Source organism: Microcebus murinus, unplaced genomic scaffold (genome assembly GCF_040939455.1).
Source record: "Microcebus murinus isolate Inina unplaced genomic scaffold, M.murinus_Inina_mat1.0 scaf026_hap2_Mmur4.0, whole genome shotgun sequence".
NCBI lineage: Eukaryota > Metazoa > Chordata > Mammalia > Primates > Cheirogaleidae > Microcebus > Microcebus murinus.
The window spans coordinates 234,052-259,105 of record NW_027438972.1 but is presented as its reverse complement, the minus strand read 5'-3'; the positions used below and the strand labels follow the sequence as shown (position 1 = coordinate 259,105).

Here is a 25,054-nt window from a genome sequence, read left to right as displayed (position 1 = left end):
CATTTCACTAATGAGTGCACCGGAAAGAGTTTCCTAATCCATCTGTGAGGGTGGCAACTGAAAGAGAATTTGAAAGCTGACAGAATAGGCGAGGGAAGGCATAGGAGATTTCCACACCCAGCAAGGAAGACTTTCCCGAAATGGAAGAAAGAAAGGAGCAAACAGAGACACCGGTAGCCCGCCCGGAAAAGAGTCTGCCCCTTAGAGAAAGCACCCTGACCAGGTTCACCCGTGGGTGGGTGGCGAGCTAGCGGCATTCAGAAGAGCGAGGCCCGCAGTCTGTGCGGAAGACACCTGCACTCGGGGGTGTGTGGCGGCGCGATTCACAAGCAGCTCCAGATGTTAAGCCAAGGAGAAGCCAGGGAGTTCCCAACGCCCCAGGTGTCCTCAGCCCAGGACTGGGTGCTGTGGGAATGCGAAGCCCGGCTCCTTGTCTCAGAGCGGGGTTCCCAGGAGGATCAGGCTGAAGCTGGGACTTGGCCTCAAAGTGTCCCCTCGCATGGCCACCCCCTTCCCCTTCCTGCTCCTCTACTCCTGGTGCCCCTCCATCCAGGGGCCAGACCTTAAAGAGTCACCGCAAGAGAATCCTGGTCCCAAAGGAGCCTTCTGGGGGACCGGTGCTGAGAGAGGCTGTGGGCATGGCCCGCTGGGGCTCTGCCCGACCCAGGGCTGAGAGGTGCAACCTCCCAGCTCTGGGTCCCTGCAGGAAGTGTTGGCAAGCACGGGGCCAGTCCTCCAAAGGCCCAGGTGCAGGGAGCCCAGGCCAAGCAGCCTGTGGAAGAAGCCACTTGCCGTGCCACCCCGGGAACAGGACTGCAGGCCCCGGCCCTTCCCACCTCCTCCTCCTCCTCCTCCTCCCCCCCGGCCCCCCCCCCCCCGCGACATGGCACAGGGCTCAGAGACACCTCAGACTCTTGCTACCCAAAGTGCAAAGGGCATCAGTTGCTCCTCCAACCCCCCCCCCGCCCAGCAGACCACATTGTCCAGCCAGCCCCCGGGCCTCCCTGGGGTGCCCAGCACAAAAGTGCAGACACCCACCGGACCCTCAATCTCAGCTTTCGGATGTTTTCGCCACTCTAAGGACCCGCAGGCCAGCTGGGCCTTCGGGCAGGACAGAGAGCCCCGGAATCCGACGTGGAGAGCTGCGTGTACGTCCCCATCAGGAGGCGGTCCCCACCTCCGCGGCTCTCCCCTTGCGGGGAGCGGCAGCCCAGCCGGCAGCCGCAGGGCCTCAGGGAAGACACCAGGCTGGGCCCCCGCGGCACAGCGGGGGCACGTCCCCCGCACTCACGCGACTTAGGGACGGCTGCTGGAGACTGCTGCGGCCACCCTGCTGCCGGGTTTCTGGAGGGCTTCCTGGAAGCAGCGTCCACACCAAGCCCTTGGAAGGCCCAGGCGACGGAGGAGCCGGTCAGGCAGGGGCCGAGGACGGTGAGAGGCCGGGCGGGAAGGAGCATGTCAGGCAGGGGCAGAGGACGGTGACAGGCCGGGCGGGGAGGAGCCGGTCAGGCGGGGGCCCAGGACAGTGACGGGCCTGGCCGGGGAGGAGTGCGTCAGGCAGGGGCAGAGGAGACGGGCTGGGTAAGGGTTAGGGTGACAGTTAGGGCACAATTCACAATCGCAAAGACGTGGAAGCGACCCGAGTGCCCATCCATCCAGGAGTGCATCAATAAAATGTGGCGCGTGGACACCACGGAGTGCCATTCGGCTGTGAGGAGCAGCGGTGAGAGGGCACCTCTCGTGTTCTCCTGGCCAGAGCTGGAACCCGTTCCAGTAAGCCAGGTATCCCAAGAACGGACACACGAGCACCACGTGAGCGCGCTCACCAGCAAATTGGTACGAACGGATGGACACCTAAGTGGACGGAGAGGAATCACCTTCATCGGGTGGGTGTCGGGCGGGTGGGGGGAGGGGAGGGGCATACACCTCCATTAGGAATGGGGTGGGTGCGCACCCACTGGGGGATGGGCGCACTTGAAGCTCTGACCCGAGGGGGGAGGCTTGGAGAGGGCAACGCACCCGACCCTAACATTGGTACCCCCACAATACGCTGGAGCAACATGAGAGGTATATGAATAAGAACACAGGGGGGAGGGGGGCACGGGCAACACATGTCACCTGAATACTTGTACTCCCATCATCTGCTTGAAAAGAGAGAGAAAAGAAAATGCAATAATAGAGGTAAGAGACACTTTTTAAAAATCATGAATCCGAAGAGAAAAGTAAAAGGAGGCCTGTGGAGCAGGTCTGGGTGTGACTCCGGATCCCCCAACATCAGGTGCCACCACCAAAGATTCCTGCGTGTAGCCCATAGAACCCCAAAAGCAACGGGACGAGTTCTGGTCACATACTCCCTCAAAATGACATCCTGGCCTTCTTCTGGAACTCCCTCCCCTCTCAGACTCTCAAGGTTTCCTCCAGCGTGTCGGTTCCCACAGAGCAGACCTTTGGTCTGAGACCTGACAGTCCAGATGCCACGCATGCTGCCGCGTGGCGGCGGTGTCGCGGCTTGGGACAAGAGGAGGCCCCACGGTGCGGGCTGGGGCGCCAGGCACCGCTGCGGGCGCTGAGGGTTGGGGTCACCCCCACCCCGGGCCGCCGCCGCGCTCCCAGAAAGGGGACAGAACAAGAGGCAAAAAAAAAAATAAATAAAAAGAAGCAGCCTGTGGCACCCGGTATTCCCAGGCGGTCTCCCATCCAAGTACTAACCAGGCCCGACCCTGCTTAGCTTCCGAGACCAGACGAGATCGGGGGCGTTCAGGGTGGTGTGGCCCTAGACGGCGGCGGAGGGCGCCCCTGCCCCGCTCAAGAAGCCGAGCCTCTCTGCGCTTTCCCGCCGCCTCCCGCCCCAGGCCCCGCGCCGGGCCGGGCCGGGCCTGTTGAGTTCGCCGGCCGGGTCCCGCGGGCTCCCAGGGACGGGGGTGATGGGCGGGGCGGGGCGGGGCGGGGCGGGGGGCTGTCTCTCTATACACACACACACACACTCACACTCACTCACACTCACACAAGATGCGCCTCCACGGCTGGACTCGCCAAGGTGGAGCCCTCCCAGCCCCCCTCGTCTCCTCGCCCGGCCTCCTTCACCTACCCGCTGCCCACCCCCAGCGCGTCGCCGCCGCTGACTGCGCACGCGCGCGCGGGTCGCTCGCCCTTTGACCCCAGCCAGGGGCCGCCCTCCCCCACAACCCCTTTCAGCTGCGCCCCCCCCCCCCCGCCCTGTGGGTGGGCTGCCGCCTATTCCCCCGGGCCAGGGCTGGGGCACAGCCAGTGTATGGGGCGTCTCCCTCTGGGGATGTGTCCCATGGGTGGGGTGGGGTGCCGTGGTTTGTGGGGCGCTGAAGAAATCAGTCCCCTCCATCTCCTTCCTCTGGAAAACGCCCAAGCCCGTGGAGAACTGCGGGCACCGCTTCGTGGGGGCCGGGACCCTCCTCTGTGTCCTCCTGTGGCCCAGTCCAAGGGGCCTGGGCCTGGCCGGGGCTGCATTGGACCCCGACCACCCTGGCGTGTGGACTCGCTAAAAATCGGCCATTAGATATTGGATTCCAGCTTCCTTGAGGTCATTTCACTAATGAGTGCACCGGAAAGAGTTTCCTAATCCATCTGTGAGGGTGGCAACTGAAAGAGAATTTGAAAGCTGACAGAATAGGCGAGGGAAGGCATAGGAGATTTCCACACCCAGCAAGGAAGACTTTCCCGAAATGGAAGAAAGAAAGGAGCAAACAGAGACACCGGTAGCCCGCCCGGAAAAGAGTCTGCCCCTTAGAGAAAGCACCCTGACCAGGTTCACCCGTGGGTGGGTGGCGAGCTAGCGGCATTCAGAAGAGCGAGGCCCGCAGTCTGTGCGGAAGACACCTGCACTCGGGGGTGTGTGGCGGCGCGATTCACAAGCAGCTCCAGATGTTAAGCCAAGGAGAAGCCAGGGAGTTCCCAACGCCCCAGGTGTCCTCAGCCCAGGACTGGGTGCTGTGGGAATGCGAAGCCTGGCTCCTTGTCTCAGAGCGGGGTTCCCAGGAGGATCAGGCTGAAGCTGGGACTTGGCCTCAAAGTGTCCCCTCGCATGGCCACCCCCTTCCCCTTCCTGCTCCTCTACTCCTGGTGCCCCTCCATCCAGGGGCCAGACCTTAAAGAGTCACCGCAAGAGAATCCTGGTCCCAAAGGAGCCTTCTGGGGGACCGGTGCTGAGAGAGGCTGTGGGCATGGCCCGCTGGGGCTCTGCCCGACCCAGGGCTGAGAGGTGCAACCTCCCAGCTCTGGGTCCCTGCAGGAAGTGTTGGCAAGCACGGGGCCAGTCCTCCAAAGGCCCAGGTGCAGGGAGCCCAGGCCAAGCAGCCTGTGGAAGAAGCCACTTGCCGTGCCACCCCGGGAACAGGACTGCAGGCCCCGGCCCTTCCCACCTCCTCCTCCTCCTCCTCCTCCCCCCCGCCCCCCCCCCCCCCCCGCGACATGGCACAGGGCTCAGAGACACCTCAGACTCTTGCTACCCAAAGTGCAAAGGGCATCAGTTGCTCCTCCAACCCCCCCCCCCGCCCAGCAGACCACATTGTCCAGCCAGCCCCCGGGCCTCCCTGGGGTGCCCAGCACAAAAGTGCAGACACCCACCGGACCCTCAATCTCAGCTTTCGGATGTTTTCGCCACTCTAAGGACCCGCAGGCCAGCTGGGCCTTCGGGCAGGACAGAGAGCCCCGGAATCCGACGTGGAGAGCTGCGTGTACGTCCCCATCAGGAGGCGGTCCCCACCTCCGCGGCTCTCCCCTTGCGGGGAGCGGCAGCCCAGCCGGCAGCCGCAGGGCCTCAGGGAAGACACCAGGCTGGGCCCCCGCGGCACAGCGGGGGCACGTCCCCCGCACTCACGCGACTTAGGGACGGCTGCTGGAGACTGCTGCGGCCACCCTGCTGCCGGGTTTCTGGAGGGCTTCCTGGAAGCAGCGTCCACACCAAGCCCTTGGAAGGCCCAGGTGACGGAGGAGCCGGTCAGGCAGGGGCCGAGGACGGTGAGAGGCCGGGCGGGAAGGAGCATGTCAGGCAGGGGCAGAGGACGGTGACAGGCCGGGCGGGGAGGAGCCGGTCAGGCGGGGGCCCAGGACAGTGACGGGCCTGGCCGGGGAGGAGTGCGTCAGGCAGGGGCAGAGGAGACGGGCTGGGTAAGGGTTAGGGTGACAGTTAGGGCACAATTCACAATCGCAAAGACGTGGAAGCGACCCGAGTGCCCATCCATCCAGGAGTGCATCAATAAAATGTGGCGCGTGGACACCACGGAGTGCCATTCGGCTGTGAGGAGCAGCGGTGAGAGGGCACCTCTCGTGTTCTCCTGGCCAGAGCTGGAACCCGTTCCAGTAAGCCAGGTATCCCAAGAACGGACACACGAGCACCACGTGAGCGCGCTCACCAGCAAATTGGTACGAACGGATGGACACCTAAGTGGACGGAGAGGAATCACCTTCATCGGGTGGGTGTCGGGCGGGTGGGGGGAGGGGAGGGGCATACACCTCCATTAGGAATGGGGTGGGTGCGCACCCACTGGGGGATGGGCGCACTTGAAGCTCTGACCCGAGGGGGGAGGCTTGGAGAGGGCAACGCACCCGACCCTAACATTGGTACCCCCACAATACGCTGGAGCAACATGAGAGGTATATGAATAAGAACACAGGGGGGAGGGGGGCACGGGCAACACATGTCACCTGAATACTTGTACTCCCATCATCTGCTTGAAAAGAGAGAGAAAAGAAAATGCAATAATAGAGGTAAGAGACACTTTTTAAAAATCATGAATCCGAAGAGAAAAGTAAAAGGAGGCCTGTGGAGCAGGTCTGGGTGTGACTCCGGATCCCCCAACATCAGGTGCCACCACCAAAGATTCCTGCGTGTAGCCCATAGAACCCCAAAAGCAACGGGACGAGTTCTGGTCACATACTCCCTCAAAATGACATCCTGGCCTTCTTCTGGAACTCCCTCCCCTCTCAGACTCTCAAGGTTTCCTCCAGCGTGTCGGTTCCCACAGAGCAGACCTTTGGTCTGAGACCTGACAGTCCAGATGCCACGCATGCTGCCGCGTGGCGGCGGTGTCGCGGCTTGGGACAAGAGGAGGCCCCACGGTGCGGGCTGGGGCGCCAGGCACCGCTGCGGGCGCTGAGGGTTGGGGTCACCCCCACCCCGGGCCGCCGCCGCGCTCCCAGAAAGGGGACAGAACAAGAGGCAAAAAAAAAAATAAATAAAAAGAAGCAGCCTGTGGCACCCGGTATTCCCAGGCGGTCTCCCATCCAAGTACTAACCAGGCCCGACCCTGCTTAGCTTCCGAGACCAGACGAGATCGGGGGCGTTCAGGGTGGTGTGGCCCTAGACGGCGGCGGAGGGCGCCCCTGCCCCGCTCAAGAAGCCGAGCCTCTCTGCGCTTTCCCGCCGCCTCCCGCCCCAGGCCCCGCGCCGGGCCGGGCCGGGCCTGTTGAGTTCGCCGGCCGGGTCCCGCGGGCTCCCAGGGACGGGGGTGATGGGCGGGGCGGGGCGGGGCGGGGCGGGGGGCTGTCTCTCTATACACACACACACACACTCACACTCACTCACACTCACACAAGATGCGCCTCCACGGCTGGACTCGCCAAGGTGGAGCCCTCCCAGCCCCCCTCGTCTCCTCGCCCGGCCTCCTTCACCTACCCGCTGCCCACCCCCAGCGCGTCGCCGCCGCTGACTGCGCACGCGCGCGCGGGTCGCTCGCCCTTTGACCCCAGCCAGGGGCCGCCCTCCCCCACAACCCCTTTCAGCTGCGCCCCCCCCCCCGCCCTGTGGGTGGGCTGCCGCCTATTCCCCCGGGCCAGGGCTGGGGCACAGCCAGTGTATGGGGCGTCTCCCTCTGGGGATGTGTCCCATGGGTGGGGTGGGGTGCCGTGGTTTGTGGGGCGCTGAAGAAATCAGTCCCCTCCATCTCCTTCCTCTGGAAAACGCCCAAGCCCGTGGAGAACTGCGGGCACCGCTTCGTGGGGGCCGGGACCCTCCTCTGTGTCCTCCTGTGGCCCAGTCCAAGGGGCCTGGGCCTGGCCGGGGCTGCATTGGACCCCGACCACCCTGGCGTGTGGACTCGCTAAAAATCGGCCATTAGATATTGGATTCCAGCTTCCTTGAGGTCATTTCACTAATGAGTGCACCGGAAAGAGTTTCCTAATCCATCTGTGAGGGTGGCAACTGAAAGAGAATTTGAAAGCTGACAGAATAGGCGAGGGAAGGCATAGGAGATTTCCACACCCAGCAAGGAAGACTTTCCCGAAATGGAAGAAAGAAAGGAGCAAACAGAGACACCGGTAGCCCGCCCGGAAAAGAGTCTGCCCCTTAGAGAAAGCACCCTGACCAGGTTCACCCGTGGGTGGGTGGCGAGCTAGCGGCATTCAGAAGAGCGAGGCCCGCAGTCTGTGCGGAAGACACCTGCACTCGGGGGTGTGTGGCGGCGCGATTCACAAGCAGCTCCAGATGTTAAGCCAAGGAGAAGCCAGGGAGTTCCCAACGCCCCAGGTGTCCTCAGCCCAGGACTGGGTGCTGTGGGAATGCGAAGCCCGGCTCCTTGTCTCAGAGCGGGGTTCCCAGGAGGATCAGGCTGAAGCTGGGACTTGGCCTCAAAGTGTCCCCTCGCATGGCCACCCCCTTCCCCTTCCTGCTCCTCTACTCCTGGTGCCCCTCCATCCAGGGGCCAGACCTTAAAGAGTCACCGCAAGAGAATCCTGGTCCCAAAGGAGCCTTCTGGGGGACCGGTGCTGAGAGAGGCTGTGGGCATGGCCCGCTGGGGCTCTGCCCGACCCAGGGCTGAGAGGTGCAACCTCCCAGCTCTGGGTCCCTGCAGGAAGTATTGGCAAGCACGGGGCCAGTCCTCCAAAGGCCCAGGTGCAGGGAGCCCAGGCCAAGCAGCCTGTGGAAGAAGCCACTTGCCGTGCCACCCCGGGAACAGGACTGCAGGCCCCGGCCCTTCCCACCTCCTCCTCCTCCTCCTCCTCCCCCCCGGCCCCCCCCCCCCCGCGACATGGCACAGGGCTCAGAGACACCTCAGACTCTTGCTACCCAAAGTGCAAAGGGCATCAGTTGCTCCTCCAACCCCCCCCCCCGCCCAGCAGACCACATTGTCCAGCCAGCCCCCGGGCCTCCCTGGGGTGCCCAGCACAAAAGTGCAGACACCCACCGGACCCTCAATCTCAGCTTTCGGATGTTTTCGCCACTCTAAGGACCCGCAGGCCAGCTGGGCCTTCGGGCAGGACAGAGAGCCCCGGAATCCGACGTGGAGAGCTGCGTGTACGTCCCCATCAGGAGGCGGTCCCCACCTCCGCGGCTCTCCCCTTGCGGGGAGCGGCAGCCCAGCCGCCCAGCCGGCAGCCGCAGGGCCTCAGGGAAGACACCAGGCTGGGCCCCCGCGGCACAGAGGGGGCACGTCCCCCGCACTCACGCGACTTAGGGACGGCTGCTGGAGACTGCTGCGGCCACCCTGCTGCCGGGTTTCTGGAGGGCTTCCTGGAAGCAGCGTCCACACCAAGCCCTTGGAAGGCCCAGGCGATGGAGGAGCCGGTCAGGCAGGGGCCGAGGACGGTGAGAGGCCGGGCGGGAAGGAGCATGTCAGGCAGGGGCAGAGGACGGTGACAGGCCGGGCGGGGAGGAGCCGGTCAGGCGGGGGCCCAGGACAGTGACGGGCCTGGCCGGGGAGGAGTGCGTCAGGCAGGGGCAGAGGAGACGGGCTGGGTAAGGGTTAGGGTGACAGTTAGGGCACAATTCACAATCGCAAAGACGTGGAAGCGACCCGAGTGCCCATCCATCCAGGAGTGCATCAATAAAATGTGGCGCGTGGACACCACGGAGTGCCATTCGGCTGTGAGGAGCAGCGGTGAGAGGGCACCTCTCGTGTTCTCCTGGCCAGAGCTGGAACCCGTTCCAGTAAGCCAGGTATCCCAAGAACGGACACACGAGCACCACGTGAGCGCGCTCACCAGCAAATTGGTACGAACGGATGGACACCTAAGTGGACGGAGAGGAATCACCTTCATCGGGTGGGTGTCGGGCGGGTGGGGGGAGGGGAGGGGCATACACCTCCATTAGGAATGGGGTGGGTGCGCACCCACTGGGGGATGGGCGCACTTGAAGCTCTGACCCGAGGGGGGAGGCTTGGAGAGGGCAACGCACCCGACCCTAACATTGGTACCCCCACAATACGCTGGAGCAACATGAGAGGTATATGAATAAGAACACAGGGGGGAGGGGGGCACGGGCAACACATGTCACCTGAATACTTGTACTCCCATCATCTGCTTGAAAAGAGAGAGAAAAGAAAATGCAATAATAGAGGTAAGAGACACTTTTTAAAAATCATGAATCCGAAGAGAAAAGTAAAAGGAGGCCTGTGGAGCAGGTCTGGGTGTGACTCCGGATCCCCCAACATCAGGTGCCACCACCAAAGATTCCTGCGTGTAGCCCATAGAACCCCAAAAGCAACGGGACGAGTTCTGGTCACATACTCCCTCAAAATGACATCCTGGCCTTCTTCTGGAACTCCCTCCCCTCTCAGACTCTCAAGGTTTCCTCCAGCGTGTCGGTTCCCACAGAGCAGACCTTTGGTCTGAGACCTGACAGTCCAGATGCCACGCATGCTGCCGCGTGGCGGCGGTGTCGCGGCTTGGGACAAGAGGAGGCCCCACGGTGCGGGCTGGGGCGCCAGGCACCGCTGCGGGCGCTGAGGGTTGGGGTCACCCCCACCCCGGGCCGCCGCCGCGCTCCCAGAAAGGGGACAGAACAAGAGGCAAAAAAAAAATAAATAAAAAGCAGCAGCCTGTGGCACCCGGTATTCCCAGGCGGTCTCCCATCCAAGTACTAACCAGGCCCGACCCTGCTTAGCTTCCGAGACCAGACGAGATCGGGGGCGTTCAGGGTGGTGTGGCCCTAGACGGCGGCGGAGGGCGCCCCTGCCCCGCTCAAGAAGCCGAGCCTCTCTGCGCTTTCCCGCCGCCTCCCGCCCCAGGCCCCGCGCCGGGCCGGGCCGGGCCTGTTGAGTTCGCCGGCCGGGTCCCGCGGGCTCCCAGGGACGGGGGTGATGGGCGGGGCGGGGCGGGGCGGGGCGGGGGGCTGTCTCTCTATACACACACACACACACTCACACTCACTCACACTCACACAAGATGCGCCTCCACGGCTGGACTCGCCAAGGTGGAGCCCTCCCAGCCCCCCTCGTCTCCTCGCCCGGCCTCCTTCACCTACCCGCTGCCCACCCCCAGCGCGTCGCCGCCGCTGACTGCGCACGCGCGCGCGGGTCGCTCGCCCTTTGACCCCAGCCAGGGGCCGCCCTCCCCCACAACCCCTTTCAGCTGCGCCCCCCCCCCGCCCTGTGGGTGGGCTGCCGCCTATTCCCCCGGGCCAGGGCTGGGGCACAGCCAGTGTATGGGGCGTCTCCCTCTGGGGATGTGTCCCATGGGTGGGGTGGGGTGGCGTGGTTTGTGGGGCGCTGAAGAAATCAGTCCCCTCCATCTCCTTCCTCTGGAAAACGCCCAAGCCCGTGGAGAACTGCGGGCACCGCTTCGTGGGGGCCGGGACCCTCCTCTGTGTCCTCCTGTGGCCCAGTCCAAGGGGCCTGGGCCTGGCCGGGGCTGCATTGGACCCCGACCACCCTGGCGTGTGGACTCGCTAAAAATCGGCCATTAGATATTGGATTCCAGCTTCCTTGAGGTCATTTCACTAATGAGTGCACCGGAAAGAGTTTCCTAATCCATCTGTGAGGGTGGCAACTGAAAGAGAATTTGAAAGCTGACAGAATAGGCGAGGGAAGGCATAGGAGATTTCCACACCCAGCAAGGAAGACTTTCCCGAAATGGAAGAAAGAAAGGAGCAAACAGAGACACCGGTAGCCCGCCCGGAAAAGAGTCTGCCCCTTAGAGAAAGCACCCTGACCAGGTTCACCCGTGGGTGGGTGGCGAGCTAGCGGCATTCAGAAGAGCGAGGCCCGCAGTCTGTGCGGAAGACACCTGCACTCGGGGGTGTGTGGCGGCGCGATTCACAAGCAGCTCCAGATGTTAAGCCAAGGAGAAGCCAGGGAGTTCCCAACGCCCCAGGTGTCCTCAGCCCAGGACTGGGTGCTGTGGGAATGCGAAGCCCGGCTCCTTGTCTCAGAGCGGGGTTCCCAGGAGGATCAGGCTGAAGCTGGGACTTGGCCTCAAAGTGTCCCCTCGCATGGCCACCCCCTTCCCCTTCCTGCTCCTCTACTCCTGGTGCCCCTCCATCCAGGGGCCAGACCTTAAAGAGTCACCGCAAGAGAATCCTGGTCCCAAAGGAGCCTTCTGGGGGACCGGTGCTGAGAGAGGCTGTGGGCATGGCCCGCTGGGGCTCTGCCCGACCCAGGGCTGAGAGGTGCAACCTCCCAGCTCTGGGTCCCTGCAGGAAGTGTTGGCAAGCACGGGGCCAGTCCTCCAAAGGCCCAGGTGCAGGGAGCCCAGGCCAAGCAGCCTGTGGAAGAAGCCACTTGCCGTGCCACCCCGGGAACAGGACTGCAGGCCCCGGCCCTTCCCACCTCCTCCTCCTCCTCCTCCTCCCCCCCGGCCCCCCCCCCCCCCCCCGCGACATGGCACAGGGCTCAGAGACACCTCAGACTCTTGCTACCCAAAGTGCAAAGGGCATCAGTTGCTCCTCCAACCCCCCCCCCGCCCAGCAGACCACATTGTCCAGCCAGCCCCCGGGCCTCCCTGGGGTGCCCAGCACAAAAGTGCAGACACCCACCGGACCCTCAATCTCAGCTTTCGGATGTTTTCGCCACTCTAAGGACCCGCAGGCCAGCTGGGCCTTCGGGCAGGACAGAGAGCCCCGGAATCCGACGTGGAGAGCTGCGTGTACGTCCCCATCAGGAGGCGGTCCCCACCTCCGCGGCTCTCCCCTTGCGGGGAGCGGCAGCCCAGCCGGCAGCCGCAGGGCCTCAGGGAAGACACCAGGCTGGGCCCCCGCGGCACAGCGGGGGCACGTCCCCCGCACTCACGCGACTTAGGGACGGCTGCTGGAGACTGCTGCGGCCACCCTGCTGCCGGGTTTCTGGAGGGCTTCCTGGAAGCAGCGTCCACACCAAGCCCTTGGAAGGCCCAGGCGACGGAGGAGCCGGTCAGGCAGGGGCCGAGGACGGTGAGAGGCCGGGCGGGAAGGAGCATGTCAGGCAGGGGCAGAGGACGGTGACAGGCCGGGCGGGGAGGAGCCGGTCAGGCGGGGGCCCAGGACAGTGACGGGCCTGGCCGGGGAGGAGTGCGTCAGGCAGGGGCAGAGGAGACGGGCTGGGTAAGGGTTAGGGTGACAGTTAGGGCACAATTCACAATCGCAAAGACGTGGAAGCGACCCGAGTGCCCATCCATCCAGGAGTGCATCAATAAAATGTGGCGCGTGGACACCACGGAGTGCCATTCGGCTGTGAGGAGCAGCGGTGAGAGGGCACCTCTCGTGTTCTCCTGGCCAGAGCTGGAACCCGTTCCAGTAAGCCAGGTATCCCAAGAACGGACACACGAGCACCACGTGAGCGCGCTCACCAGCAAATTGGTACGAACGGATGGACACCTAAGTGGACGGAGAGGAATCACCTTCATCGGGTGGGTGTCGGGCGGGTGGGGGGAGGGGAGGGGCATACACCTCCATTAGGAATGGGGTGGGTGCGCACCCACTGGGGGATGGGCGCACTTGAAGCTCTGACCCGAGGGGGGAGGCTTGGAGAGGGCAACGCACCCGACCCTAACATTGGTACCCCCACAATACGCTGGAGCAACATGAGAGGTATATGAATAAGAACACAGGGGGGAGGGGGGCACGGGCAACACATGTCACCTGAATACTTGTACTCCCATCATCTGCTTGAAAAGAGAGAGAAAAGAAAATGCAATAATAGAGGTAAGAGACACTTTTTAAAAATCATGAATCCGAAGAGAAAAGTAAAAGGAGGCCTGTGGAGCAGGTCTGGGTGTGACTCCGGATCCCCCAACATCAGGTGCCACCACCAAAGATTCCTGCGTGTAGCCCATAGAACCCCAAAAGCAACGGGACGAGTTCTGGTCACATACTCCCTCAAAATGACATCCTGGCCTTCTTCTGGAACTCCCTCCCCTCTCAGACTCTCAAGGTTTCCTCCAGCGTGTCGGTTCCCACAGAGCAGACCTTTGGTCTGAGACCTGACAGTCCAGATGCCACGCATGCTGCCGCGTGGCGGCGGTGTCGCGGCTTGGGACAAGAGGAGGCCCCACGGTGCGGGCTGGGGCGCCAGGCACCGCTGCGGGCGCTGAGGGTTGGGGTCACCCCCACCCCGGGCCGCCGCCGCGCTCCCAGAAAGGGGACAGAACAAGAGGCAAAAAAAAAAATAAATAAAAAGAAGCAGCCTGTGGCACCCGGTATTCCCAGGCGGTCTCCCATCCAAGTACTAACCAGGCCCGACCCTGCTTAGCTTCCGAGACCAGACGAGATCGGGGGCGTTCAGGGTGGTGTGGCCCTAGACGGCGGCGGAGGGCGCCCCTGCCCCGCTCAAGAAGCCGAGCCTCTCTGCGCTTTCCCGCCGCCTCCCGCCCCAGGCCCCGCGCCGGGCCGGGCCGGGCCTGTTGAGTTCGCTGGCCGGGTCCCGCGGGCTCCCAGGGACGGGGGTGATGGGCGGGGCGGGGCGGGGCGGGGCGGGGGGCTGTCTCTCTATACACACACACACACACTCACACTCACTCACACTCACACAAGATGCGCCTCCACGGCTGGACTCGCCAAGGTGGAGCCCTCCCAGCCCCCCTCGTCTCCTCGCCCGGCCTCCTTCACCTACCCGCTGCCCACCCCCAGCGCGTCGCCGCCGCTGACTGCGCACGCGCGCGCGGGTCGCTCGCCCTTTGACCCCAGCCAGGGGCCGCCCTCCCCCACAACCCCTTTCAGCTGCGCCCCCCCCCCCGCCCTGTGGGTGGGCTGCCGCCTATTCCCCCGGGCCAGGGCTGGGGCACAGCCAGTGTATGGGGCGTCTCCCTCTGGGGATGTGTCCCATGGGTGGGGTGGGGTGCCGTGGTTTGTGGGGCGCTGAAGAAATCAGTCCCCTCCATCTCCTTCCTCTGGAAAACGCCCAAGCCCGTGGAGAACTGCGGGCACCGCTTCGTGGGGGCCGGGACCCTCCTCTGTGTCCTCCTGTGGCCCAGTCCAAGGGGCCTGGGCCTGGCCGGGGCTGCATTGGACCCCGACCACCCTGGCGTGTGGACTCGCTAAAAATCGGCCATTAGATATTGGATTCCAGCTTCCTTGAGGTCATTTCACTAATGAGTGCACCGGAAAGAGTTTCCTAATCCATCTGTGAGGGTGGCAACTGAAAGAGAATTTGAAAGCTGACAGAATAGGCGAGGGAAGGCATAGGAGATTTCCACACCCAGCAAGGAAGACTTTCCCGAAATGGAAGAAAGAAAGGAGCAAACAGAGACACCGGTAGCCCGCCCGGAAAAGAGTCTGCCCCTTAGAGAAAGCACCCTGACCAGGTTCACCCGTGGGTGGGTGGCGAGCTAGCGGCATTCAGAAGAGCGAGGCCCGCAGTCTGTGCGGAAGACACCTGCACTCGGGGGTGTGTGGCGGCGCGATTCACAAGCAGCTCCAGATGTTAAGCCAAGGAGAAGCCAGGGAGTTCCCAACGCCCCAGGTGTCCTCAGCCCAGGACTGGGTGCTGTGGGAATGCGAAGCCCGGCTCCTTGTCTCAGAGCGGGGTTCCCAGGAGGATCAGGCTGAAGCTGGGACTTGGCCTCAAAGTGTCCCCTCGCATGGCCACCCCCTTCCCCTTCCTGCTCCTCTACTCCTGGTGCCCCTCCATCCAGGGGCCAGACCTTAAAGAGTCACCGCAAGAGAATCCTGGTCCCAAAGGAGCCTTCTGGGGGACCGGTGCTGAGAGAGGCTGTGGGCATGGCCCGCTGGGGCTCTGCCCGACCCAGGGCTGAGAGGTGCAACCTCCCAGCTCTGGGTCCCTGCAGGAAGTGTTGGCAAGCACGGGGCCAGTCCTCCAAAGGCCCAGGTGCAGGGAGCCCAGGCCAAGCAGCCTGTGGAAGAAGCCACTTGCCGTGCCACCCCGGGAACAGGACTGCAGGCCCCGGCCCTTCCCACCTCCTCCTCCTCCTCCTCCTCCCCCCCGGCCCCCCCCCCCCCCCGCGACATGGCACAGGGCTCAGAGACACCTCAGACTCTTGCTACCCAAAGTGCAAAGGGCATCAGTTGCTCCTCCAACCCCCCCCCCGCCCAGCAGACCACATTGTCCAGCCAGCCCCCGGGCCTCCCTGGGGTGCCCAGCACAAAAGTGCAGACACCCACCGGACCCTCAATCTCAGCTTTCGGATGTTTTCGCCACTCTAAGGACCCGCAGGCCAGCTGGGCCTTCGGGCAGGACAGAGAGCCCCGGAATCCGACGTGGAGAGCTGCGTGTACGTCCCCATCAGGAGGCGGTCCCCACCTCCGCGGCTCTCCCCTTGCGGGGAGCGGCAGCCCAGCCGCCCAGCCGGCAGCCGCAGGGCCTCAGGGAAGACACCAGGCTGGGCCCCCGCGGCACAGCGGGGGCACGTCCCCCGCACTCACGCGACTTAGGGACGGCTGCTGGAGACTGCTGCGGCCACCCTGCTGCCGGGTTTCTGGAGGGCTTCCTGGAAGCAGCGTCCACACCAAGCCCTTGGAAGGCCCAGGCGACGGAGGAGCCGGTCAGGCAGGGGCCGAGGACGGTGAGAGGCCGGGCGGGAAGGAGCATGTCAGGCAGGGGCAGAGGACGGTGACAGGCCGGGCGGGGAGGAGCCGGTCAGGCGGGGGCCCAGGACAGTGACGGGCCTGGCCGGGGAGGAGTGCGTCAGGCAGGGGCAGAGGAGACGGGCTGGGTAAGGGTTAGGGTGACAGTTAGGGCACAATTCACAATCGCAAAGACGTGGAAGCGACCCGAGTGCCCATCCATCCAGGAGTGCATCAATAAAATGTGGCGCGTGGACACCACGGAGTGCCATTCGGCTGTGAGGAGCAGCGGTGAGAGGGCACCTCTCGTGTTCTCCTGGCCAGAGCTGGAACCCGTTCCAGTAAGCCAGGTATCCCAAGAACGGACACACGAGCACCACGTGAGCGCGCTCACCAGCAAATTGGTACGAACGGATGGACACCTAAGTGGACGGAGAGGAATCACCTTCATCGGGTGGGTGTCGGGCGGGTGGGGGGAGGGGAGGGGCATACACCTCCATTAGGAATGGGGTGGGTGCGCACCCACTGGGGGATGGGCGCACTTGAAGCTCTGACCCGAGGGGGGAGGCTTGGAGAGGGCAACGCACCCGACCCTAACATTGGTACCCCCACAATACGCTGGAGCAACATGAGAGGTATATGAATAAGAACACAGGGGGGAGGGGGGCACGGGCAACACATGTCACCTGAATACTTGTACTCCCATCATCTGCTTGAAAAGAGAGAGAAAAGAAAATGCAATAATAGAGGTAAGAGACACTTTTTAAAAATCATGAATCCGAAGAGAAAAGTAAAAGGAGGCCTGTGGAGCAGGTCTGGGTGTGACTCCGGATCCCCCAACATCAGGTGCCACCACCAAAGATTCCTGCGTGTAGCCCATAGAACCCCAAAAGCAACGGGACGAGTTCTGGTCACATACTCCCTCAAAATGACATCCTGGCCTTCTTCTGGAACTCCCTCCCCTCTCAGACTCTCAAGGTTTCCTCCAGCGTGTCGGTTCCCACAGAGCAGACCTTTGGTCTGAGACCTGACAGTCCAGATGCCACGCATGCTGCCGCGTGGCGGCGGTGTCGCGGCTTGGGACAAGAGGAGGCCCCACGGTGCGGGCTGGGGCGCCAGGCACCGCTGCGGGCGCTGAGGGTTGGGGTCACCCCCACCCCGGGCCGCCGCCGCGCTCCCAGAAAGGGACAGAACAAGAGGCAAAAAAAAAAAATAAATAAAAAGAAGCAGCCTGTGGCACCCGGTATTCCCAGGCGGTCTCCCATCCAAGTACTAACCAGGCCCGACCCTGCTTAGCTTCCGAGACCAGACGAGATCGGGGGCGTTCAGGGTGGTGTGGCCCTAGACGGCGGCGGAGGGCGCCCCTGCCCCGCTCAAGAAGCCGAGCCTCTCTGCGCTTTCCCGCCGCCTCCCGCCCCAGGCCCCGCGCCGGGCCGGGCCGGGCCTGTTGAGTTCGCCGGCCGGGTCCCGCGGGCTCCCAGGGACGGGGGTGATGGGCGGGGCGGGGCGGGGCGGGGCGGGGGGCTGTCTCTCTATACACACACACACACACTCACACTCACTCACACTCACACAAGATGCGCCTCCACGGCTGGACTCGCCAAGGTGGAGCCCTCCCAGCCCCCCTCGTCTCCTCGCCCGGCCTCCTTCACCTACCCGCTGCCCACCCCCAGCGCGTCGCCGCCGCTGACTGCGCACGCGCGCGCGGGTCGCTCGCCCTTTGACCCCAGCCAGGGGCCGCCCTCCCCCACAACCCCTTTCAGCTGCGCCCCCCCCCCCGCCCTGTGGGTGGGCTGCCGCCTATTCCCCCGGGCCAGGGCTGGGGCACAGCCAGTGTATGGGGCGTCTCCCTCTGGGGATGTGTCCCATGGGTGGGGTGGGGTGCCGTGGTTTGTGGGGCGCTGAAGAAATCAGTCCCCTCCATCTCCTTCCTCTGGAAAACGCCCAAGCCCGTGGAGAACTGCGGGCACCGCTTCGTGGGGGCCGGGACCCTCCTCTGTGTCCTCCTGTGGCCCAGTCCAAGGGGCCTGGGCCTGGCCGGGGCTGCATTGGACCCCGACCACCCTGGCGTGTGGACTCGCTAAAAATCGGCCATTAGATATTGGATTCCAGCTTCCTTGAGGTCATTTCACTAATGAGTGCACCGGAAAGAGTTTCCTAATCCATCTGTGAGGGTGGCAACTGAAAGAGAATTTGAAAGCTGACAGAATAGGCGAGGGAAGGCATAGGAGATTTCCACACCCAGCAAGGAAGACTTTCCCGAAATGGAAGAAAGAAAGGAGCAAACAGAGACACCGGTAGCCCGCCCGGAAAAGAGTCTGCCCCTTAGAGAAAGCACCCTGACCAGGTTCACCCGTGGGTGGGTGGCGAGCTAGCGGCATTCAGAAGAGCGAGGCCCGCAGTCTGTGCGGAAGACACCTGCACTCGGGGGTGTGTGGCGGCGCGATTCACAAGCAGCTCCAGATGTTAAGCCAAGGAGAAGCCAGGGAGTTCCCAACGCCCCAGGTGTCCTCAGCCCAGGACTGGGTGCTGTGGGAATGCGAAGCCTGGCTCCTTGTCTCAGAGCGGGGTTCCCAGGAGGATCAGGCTGAAGCTGGGACTTGGCCTCAAAGTGTCCCCTCGCATGGCCACCCCCTTCCCCTTCCTGCTCCTCTACTCCTGGTGCCCCTCCATCCAGGGGCCAGACCTTAAAGAGTCACCGCAAGAGAATCCTGGTCCCAAAGGAGCCTTCTGGGGGACCGGTGCTGAGAGAGGCTGTGGGCATGGCCCGCTGGGGCTCTGCCCGACCCAGGGCTGAGAGGTGCAACCTCCCAGCTCTGGGTCCCTGCAGGAAGTGTTGGCAAGCACGGGGCCAGTCCTCCAAAGGCCCAGGTGCAGGGAGCCCAGGCCAAGCAGCCTGTGGAAGAAGCCACTTGCCGTGCCACCCCGGGAACAGGACTGCAGGCCCCGGCCCTTCCCACCTCCTCCTCCTCCTCCTCCTCCACCCCGGCCCCCCCCCCCCCCGCGACATGGCACAGGGCTCAGAGACACCTCAGACTCTTGCTACCCAAAGTGCAAAGGGCATCAGTTGCTCCTCCAACCCCCCCCCCCGCCCAGCAGACCACATTGTCCAGCCAGCCCCCGGGCCTCCCTGGGGTGCCCAGCACAAAAGTGCAGACACCCACCGGACCCTCAATCTCAGCTTTCGGATGTTTTCGCCACTCTAAGGACCCGCAGGCCAGCTGGGCCTTCGGGCAGGACAGAGAGCCCCGGAATCCGACGTGGAGAGCTGCGTGTACGTCCCCATCAGGAGGCGGTCCCCACCTCCGCGGCTCTCCCCTTGCGGGGAGCGGCAGCCCAGCCGCCCAGCCGGCAGCCGCAGGGCCTCAGGGAAGACACCAGGCTGGGCCCCCGCGGCACAGAGGGGGCACGTCCCCCGCACTCACGCGACTTAGGGACGGCTGCTGGAGACTGCTGCGGCCACCCTGCTGCCGGGTTTCTGGAGGGCTTCCTGGAAGCAGCGTCCACACCAAGCCCTTGGAAGGCCCAGGCGATGGAGGAGCCGGTCAGGCAGGGGCCGAGGACGGTGAGAGGCCGGGCGGGAAGGAGCATGTCAGGCAGGGGCAGAGGACGGTGACAGGCCGGGCGGGGAGGAGCCGGTCAGGCGGGGGCCCAGGACAGTGACGGGCCTGGCCGGGGAGGAGTGCGTCAGGCAGGGGCAGAGGAGACGGGCTGGGTAAGGGTTAGGGTGACAGTTAGGGCACAATTCACAATCGCAAAGACGTGGAAGCGACCCGAGTGCCCATCCATCCAGGAGTGCATCAATAAAATGTGGCGCGTGGACACCACGGAGTGCCATTCGGCTGTGAGGAGCAGCGGTGAGAGGGCACCTCTCGTGTTCTCCTGGCCAGAGCTGGAACCCGTTCCAGTAAGCCAGGTATCCCAAGAACGGACACACGAGCACCACGTGAGCGCGCTCACCAGCAAATTGGTACGAACGGATGGACACCTAAGTGGACGGAGAGGAATCACCTTCATCGGGTGGGTGTCGGGCGGGTGGGGGGAGGGGAGGGGCATACACCTCCATTAGGAATGGGGTGGGTGCGCACCCACTGGGGGATGGGCGCACTTGAAGCTCTGACCCGAGGGGGGAGGCTTGGAGAGGGCAACGCACCCGACCCTAACATTGGTACCCCCACAATACGCTGGAGCAACATGAGAGGTATATGAATAAGAACACAGGGGGGAGGGGGGCACGGGCAACACATGTCACCTGAATACTTGTACTCCCATCATCTGCTTGAAAAGAGAGAGAAAAGAAAATGCAATAATAGAGGTAAGAGACACTTTTTAAAAATCATGAATCCGAAGAGAAAAGTAAAAGGAGGCCTGTGGAGCAGGTCTGGGTGTGACTCCGGATCCCCCAACATCAGGTGCCACCACCAAAGATTCCTGCGTGTAGCCCATAGAACCCCAAAAGCAACGGGACGAGTTCTGGTCACATACTCCCTCAAAATGACATCCTGGCCTTCTTCTGGAACTCCCTCCCCTCTCAGACTCTCAAGGTTTCCTCCAGCGTGTCGGTTCCCACAGAGCAGACCTTTGGTCTGAGACCTGACAGTCCAGATGCCACGCATGCTGCCGCGTGGCGGCGGTGTCGCGGCTTGGGACAAGAGGAGGCCCCACGGTGCGGGCTGGGGCGCCAGGCACCGCTGCGGGCGCTGAGGGTTGGGGTCACCCCCACCCCGGGCCGCCGCCGCGCTCCCAGAAAGGGGACAGAACAAGAGGCAAAAAAAAAATAAATAAAAAGCAGCAGCCTGTGGCACCCGGTATTCCCAGGCGGTCTCCCATCCAAGTACTAACCAGGCCCGACCCTGCTTAGCTTCCGAGACCAGACGAGATCGGGGGCGTTCAGGGTGGTGTGGCCCTAGACGGCGGCGGAGGGCGCCCCTGCCCCGCTCAAGAAGCCGAGCCTCTCTGCGCTTTCCCGCCGCCTCCCGCCCCAGGCCCCGCGCCGGGCCGGGCCGGGCCTGTTGAGTTCGCCGGCCGGGTCCCGCGGGCTCCCAGGGACGGGGGTGATGGGCGGGGCGGGGCGGGGCGGGGCGGGGGGCTGTCTCTCTATACACACACACACACACTCACACTCACTCACACTCACACAAGATGCGCCTCCACGGCTGGACTCGCCAAGGTGGAGCCCTCCCAGCCCCCCTCGTCTCCTCGCCCGGCCTCCTTCACCTACCCGCTGCCCACCCCCAGCGCGTCGCCGCCGCTGACTGCGCACGCGCGCGCGGGTCGCTCGCCCTTTGACCCCAGCCAGGGGCCGCCCTCCCCCACAACCCCTTTCAGCTGCGCCCCCCCCCCGCCCTGTGGGTGGGCTGCCGCCTATTCCCCCGGGCCAGGGCTGGGGCACAGCCAGTGTATGGGGCGTCTCCCTCTGGGGATGTGTCCCATGGGTGGGGTGGGGTGGCGTGGTTTGTGGGGCGCTGAAGAAATCAGTCCCCTCCATCTCCTTCCTCTGGAAAACGCCCAAGCCCGTGGAGAACTGCGGGCACCGCTTCGTGGGGGCCGGGACCCTCCTCTGTGTCCTCCTGTGGCCCAGTCCAAGGGGCCTGGGCCTGGCCGGGGCTGCATTGGACCCCGACCACCCTGGCGTGTGGACTCGCTAAAAATCGGCCATTAGATATTGGATTCCAGCTTCCTTGAGGTCATTTCACTAATGAGTGCACCGGAAAGAGTTTCCTAATCCATCTGTGAGGGTGGCAACTGAAAGAGAATTTGAAAGCTGACAGAATAGGCGAGGGAAGGCATAGGAGATTTCCACACCCAGCAAGGAAGACTTTCCCGAAATGGAAGAAAGAAAGGAGCAAACAGAGACACCGGTAGCCCGCCCGGAAAAGAGTCTGCCCCTTAGAGAAAGCACCCTGACCAGGTTCACCCGTGGGTGGGTGGCGAGCTAGCGGCATTCAGAAGAGCGAGGCCCGCAGTCTGTGCGGAAGACACCTGCACTCGGGGGTGTGTGGCGGCGCGATTCACAAGCAGCTCCAGATGTTAAGCCAAGGAGAAGCCAGGGAGTTCCCAACGCCCCAGGTGTCCTCAGCCCAGGACTGGGTGCTGTGGGAATGCGAAGCCCGGCTCCTTGTCTCAGAGCGGGGTTCCCAGGAGGATCAGGCTGAAGCTGGGACTTGGCCTCAAAGTGTCCCCTCGCATGGCCACCCCCTTCCCCTTCCTGCTCCTCTACTCCTGGTGCCCCTCCATCCAGGGGCCAGACCTTAAAGAGTCACCGCAAGAGAATCCTGGTCCCAAAGGAGCCTTCTGGGGGACCGGTGCTGAGAGAGGCTGTGGGCATGGCCCGCTGGGGCTCTGCCCGACCCAGGGCTGAGAGGTGCAACCTCCCAGCTCTGGGTCCCTGCAGGAAGTGTTGGCAAGCACGGGGCCAGTCCTCCAAAGGCCCAGGTGCAGGGAGCCCAGGCCAAGCAGCCTGTGGAAGAAGCCACTTGCCGTGCCACCCCGGGAACAGGACTGCAGGCCCCGGCCCTTCCCACCTCCTCCTCCTCCTCCTCCTCCCCCCCGGCCCCCCCCCCCCCCCCGCGACATGGCACAGGGCTCAGAGACACCTCAGACTCTTGCTACCCAAAGTGCAAAGGGCATCAGTTGCTCCTCCAACCCCCCCCCCGCCCAGCAGACCACATTGTCCAGCCAGCCCCCGGGCCTCCCTGGGGTGCCCAGCACAAAAGTGCAGACACCCACCGGACCCTCAATCTCAGCTTTCGGATGTTTTCGCCACTCTAAGGACCCGCAGGCCAGCTGGGCCTTCGGGCAGGACAGAGAGCCCCGGAATCCGACGTGGAGAGCTGCGTGTACGTCCCCATCAGGAGGCGGTCCCCACCTCCGCGGCTCTCCCCTTGCGGGGAGCGGCAGCCCAGCCGCCCAGCCGGCAGCCGCAGGGCCTCAGGGAAGACACCAGGCTGGGCCCCCGCGGCACAGCGGGGGCACGTCCCCCGCACTCACGCGACTTAGGGACGGCTGCTGGAGACTGCTGCGGCCACCCTGCTGCCGGGTTTCTGGAGGGCTTCCTGGAAGCAGCGTCCACACCAAGCCCTTGGAAGGCCCAGGCGACGGAGGAGCCGGTCAGGCAGGGGCCGAGGACGGTGAGAGGCCGGGCGGGAAGGAGCATGTCAGGCAGGGGCAGAGGACGGTGACAGGCCGGGCGGGGAGGAGCCGGTCAGGCGGGGGCCCAGGACAGTGACGGGCCTGGCCGGGGAGGAGTGCGTCAGGCAGGGGCAGAGGAGACGGGCTGGGTAAGGGTTAGGGTGACAGTTAGGGCACAATTCACAATCGCAAAGACGTGGAAGCGACCCGAGTGCCCATCCATCCAGGAGTGCATCAATAAAATGTGGCGCGTGGACACCACGGAGTGCCATTCGGCTGTGAGGAGCAGCGGTGAGAGGGCACCTCTCGTGTTCTCCTGGCCAGAGCTGGAACCCGTTCCAGTAAGCCAGGTATCCCAAGAACGGACACACGAGCACCACGTGAGCGCGCTCACCAGCAAATTGGTACGAACGGATGGACACCTAAGTGGACGGAGAGGAATCACCTTCATCGGGTGGGTGTCGGGCGGGTGGGGGGAGGGGAGGGGCATACACCTCCATTAGGAATGGGGTGGGTGCGCACCCACTGGGGGATGGGCGCACTTGAAGCTCTGACCCGAGGGGGGAGGCTTGGAGAGGGCAACGCACCCGACCCTAACATTGGTACCCCCACAATACGCTGGAGCAACATGAGAGGTATATGAATAAGAACACAGGGGGGAGGGGGGCACGGGCAACACATGTCACCTGAATACTTGTACTCCCATCATCTGCTTGAAAAGAGAGAGAAAAGAAAATGCAATAATAGAGGTAAGAGACACTTTTTAAAAATCATGAATCCGAAGAGAAAAGTAAAAGGAGGCCTGTGGAGCAGGTCTGGGTGTGACTCCGGATCCCCCAACATCAGGTGCCACCACCAAAGATTCCTGCGTGTAGCCCATAGAACCCCAAAAGCAACGGGACGAGTTCTGGTCACATACTCCCTCAAAATGACATCCTGGCCTTCTTCTGGAACTCCCTCCCCTCTCAGACTCTCAAGGTTTCCTCCAGCGTGTCGGTTCCCACAGAGCAGACCTTTGGTCTGAGACCTGACAGTCCAGATGCCACGCATGCTGCCGCGTGGCGGCGGTGTCGCGGCTTGGGACAAGAGGAGGCCCCACGGTGCGGGCTGGGGCGCCAGGCACCGCTGCGGGCGCTGAGGGTTGGGGTCACCCCCACCCCGGGCCGCCGCCGCGCTCCCAGAAAGGGGACAGAACAAGAGGCAAAAAAAAAAATAAATAAAAAGAAGCAGCCTGTGGCACCCGGTATTCCCAGGCGGTCTCCCATCCAAGTACTAACCAGGCCCGACCCTGCTTAGCTTCCGAGACCAGACGAGATCGGGGGCGTTCAGGGTGGTGTGGCCCTAGACGGCGGCGGAGGGCGCCCCTGCCCCGCTCAAGAAGCCGAGCCTCTCTGCGCTTTCCCGCCGCCTCCCGCCCCAGGCCCCGCGCCGGGCCGGGCCGGGCCTGTTGAGTTCGCCGGCCGGGTCCCGCGGGCTCCCAGGGACGGGGGTGATGGGCGGGGCGGGGCGGGGCGGGGCGGGGGGCTGTCTCTCTATACACACACACACACACTCACACTCACTCACACTCACACAAGATGCGCCTCCACGGCTGGACTCGCCAAGGTGGAGCCCTCCCAGCCCCCCTCGTCTCCTCGCCCGGCCTCCTTCACCTACCCGCTGCCCACCCCCAGCGCGTCGCCGCCGCTGACTGCGCACGCGCGCGCGGGTCGCTCGCCCTTTGACCCCAGCCAGGGGCCGCCCTCCCCCACAACCCCTTTCAGCTGCGCCCCCCCCCCCGCCCTGTGGGTGGGCTGCCGCCTATTCCCCCGGGCCAGGGCTGGGGCACAGCCAGTGTATGGGGCGTCTCCCTCTGGGGATGTGTCCCATGGGTGGGGTGGGGTGCCGTGGTTTGTGGGGCGCTGAAGAAATCAGTCCCCTCCATCTCCTTCCTCTGGAAAACGCCCAAGCCCGTGGAGAACTGCGGGCACCGCTTCGTGGGGGCCGGGACCCTCCTCTGTGTCCTCCTGTGGCCCAGTCCAAGGGGCCTGGGCCTGGCCGGGGCTGCATTGGACCCCGACCACCCTGGCGTGTGGACTCGCTAAAAATCGGCCATTAGATATTGGATTCCAGCTTCCTTGAGGTCATTTCACTAATGAGTGCACCGGAAAGAGTTTCCTAATCCATCTGTGAGGGTGGCAACTGAAAGAGAATTTGAAAGCTGACAGAATAGGCGAGGGAAGGCATAGGAGATTTCCACAC

At 63.9% G+C, this 25,054-nt stretch overlaps 7 non-coding genes across 7 annotated transcripts; all 7 read right to left on the bottom strand.

The window, feature by feature from the left end:
* Positions 1–2,660: 2,660 nt before the first annotated feature.
* LOC142868122 (5S ribosomal RNA) lies at positions 2,661–2,779 on the bottom strand. Its single transcript, XR_012917231.1, has one exon. It is a non-coding gene; the product is annotated as a 5S ribosomal RNA (ribosomal RNA).
* Positions 2,780–6,221: 3,442 nt separating this feature from the next.
* Positions 6,222–6,340, bottom strand: LOC142868121 (5S ribosomal RNA). Its single transcript, XR_012917230.1, has one exon. It is a non-coding gene; the product is annotated as a 5S ribosomal RNA (ribosomal RNA).
* Positions 6,341–9,785: 3,445 nt separating this feature from the next.
* Positions 9,786–9,904, bottom strand: LOC142868120 (5S ribosomal RNA). Its single transcript, XR_012917229.1, has one exon. It is a non-coding gene; the product is annotated as a 5S ribosomal RNA (ribosomal RNA).
* Positions 9,905–13,344: 3,440 nt separating this feature from the next.
* On the bottom strand, positions 13,345–13,463 carry LOC142868119 (5S ribosomal RNA). Its single transcript, XR_012917228.1, has one exon. It is a non-coding gene; the product is annotated as a 5S ribosomal RNA (ribosomal RNA).
* A 3,447-nt stretch (positions 13,464–16,910) lies between these two features.
* On the bottom strand, positions 16,911–17,029 carry LOC142868118 (5S ribosomal RNA). The gene has a single exon (XR_012917227.1). It is a non-coding gene; the product is annotated as a 5S ribosomal RNA (ribosomal RNA).
* A 3,446-nt stretch (positions 17,030–20,475) lies between these two features.
* LOC142868111 (5S ribosomal RNA) lies at positions 20,476–20,594 on the bottom strand. Its single transcript, XR_012917226.1, has one exon. It is a non-coding gene; the product is annotated as a 5S ribosomal RNA (ribosomal RNA).
* A 3,447-nt stretch (positions 20,595–24,041) lies between these two features.
* Positions 24,042–24,160, bottom strand: LOC142868099 (5S ribosomal RNA). The gene has a single exon (XR_012917225.1). It is a non-coding gene; the product is annotated as a 5S ribosomal RNA (ribosomal RNA).
* Between the last annotated feature and the right edge of the window lie 894 nt (positions 24,161–25,054).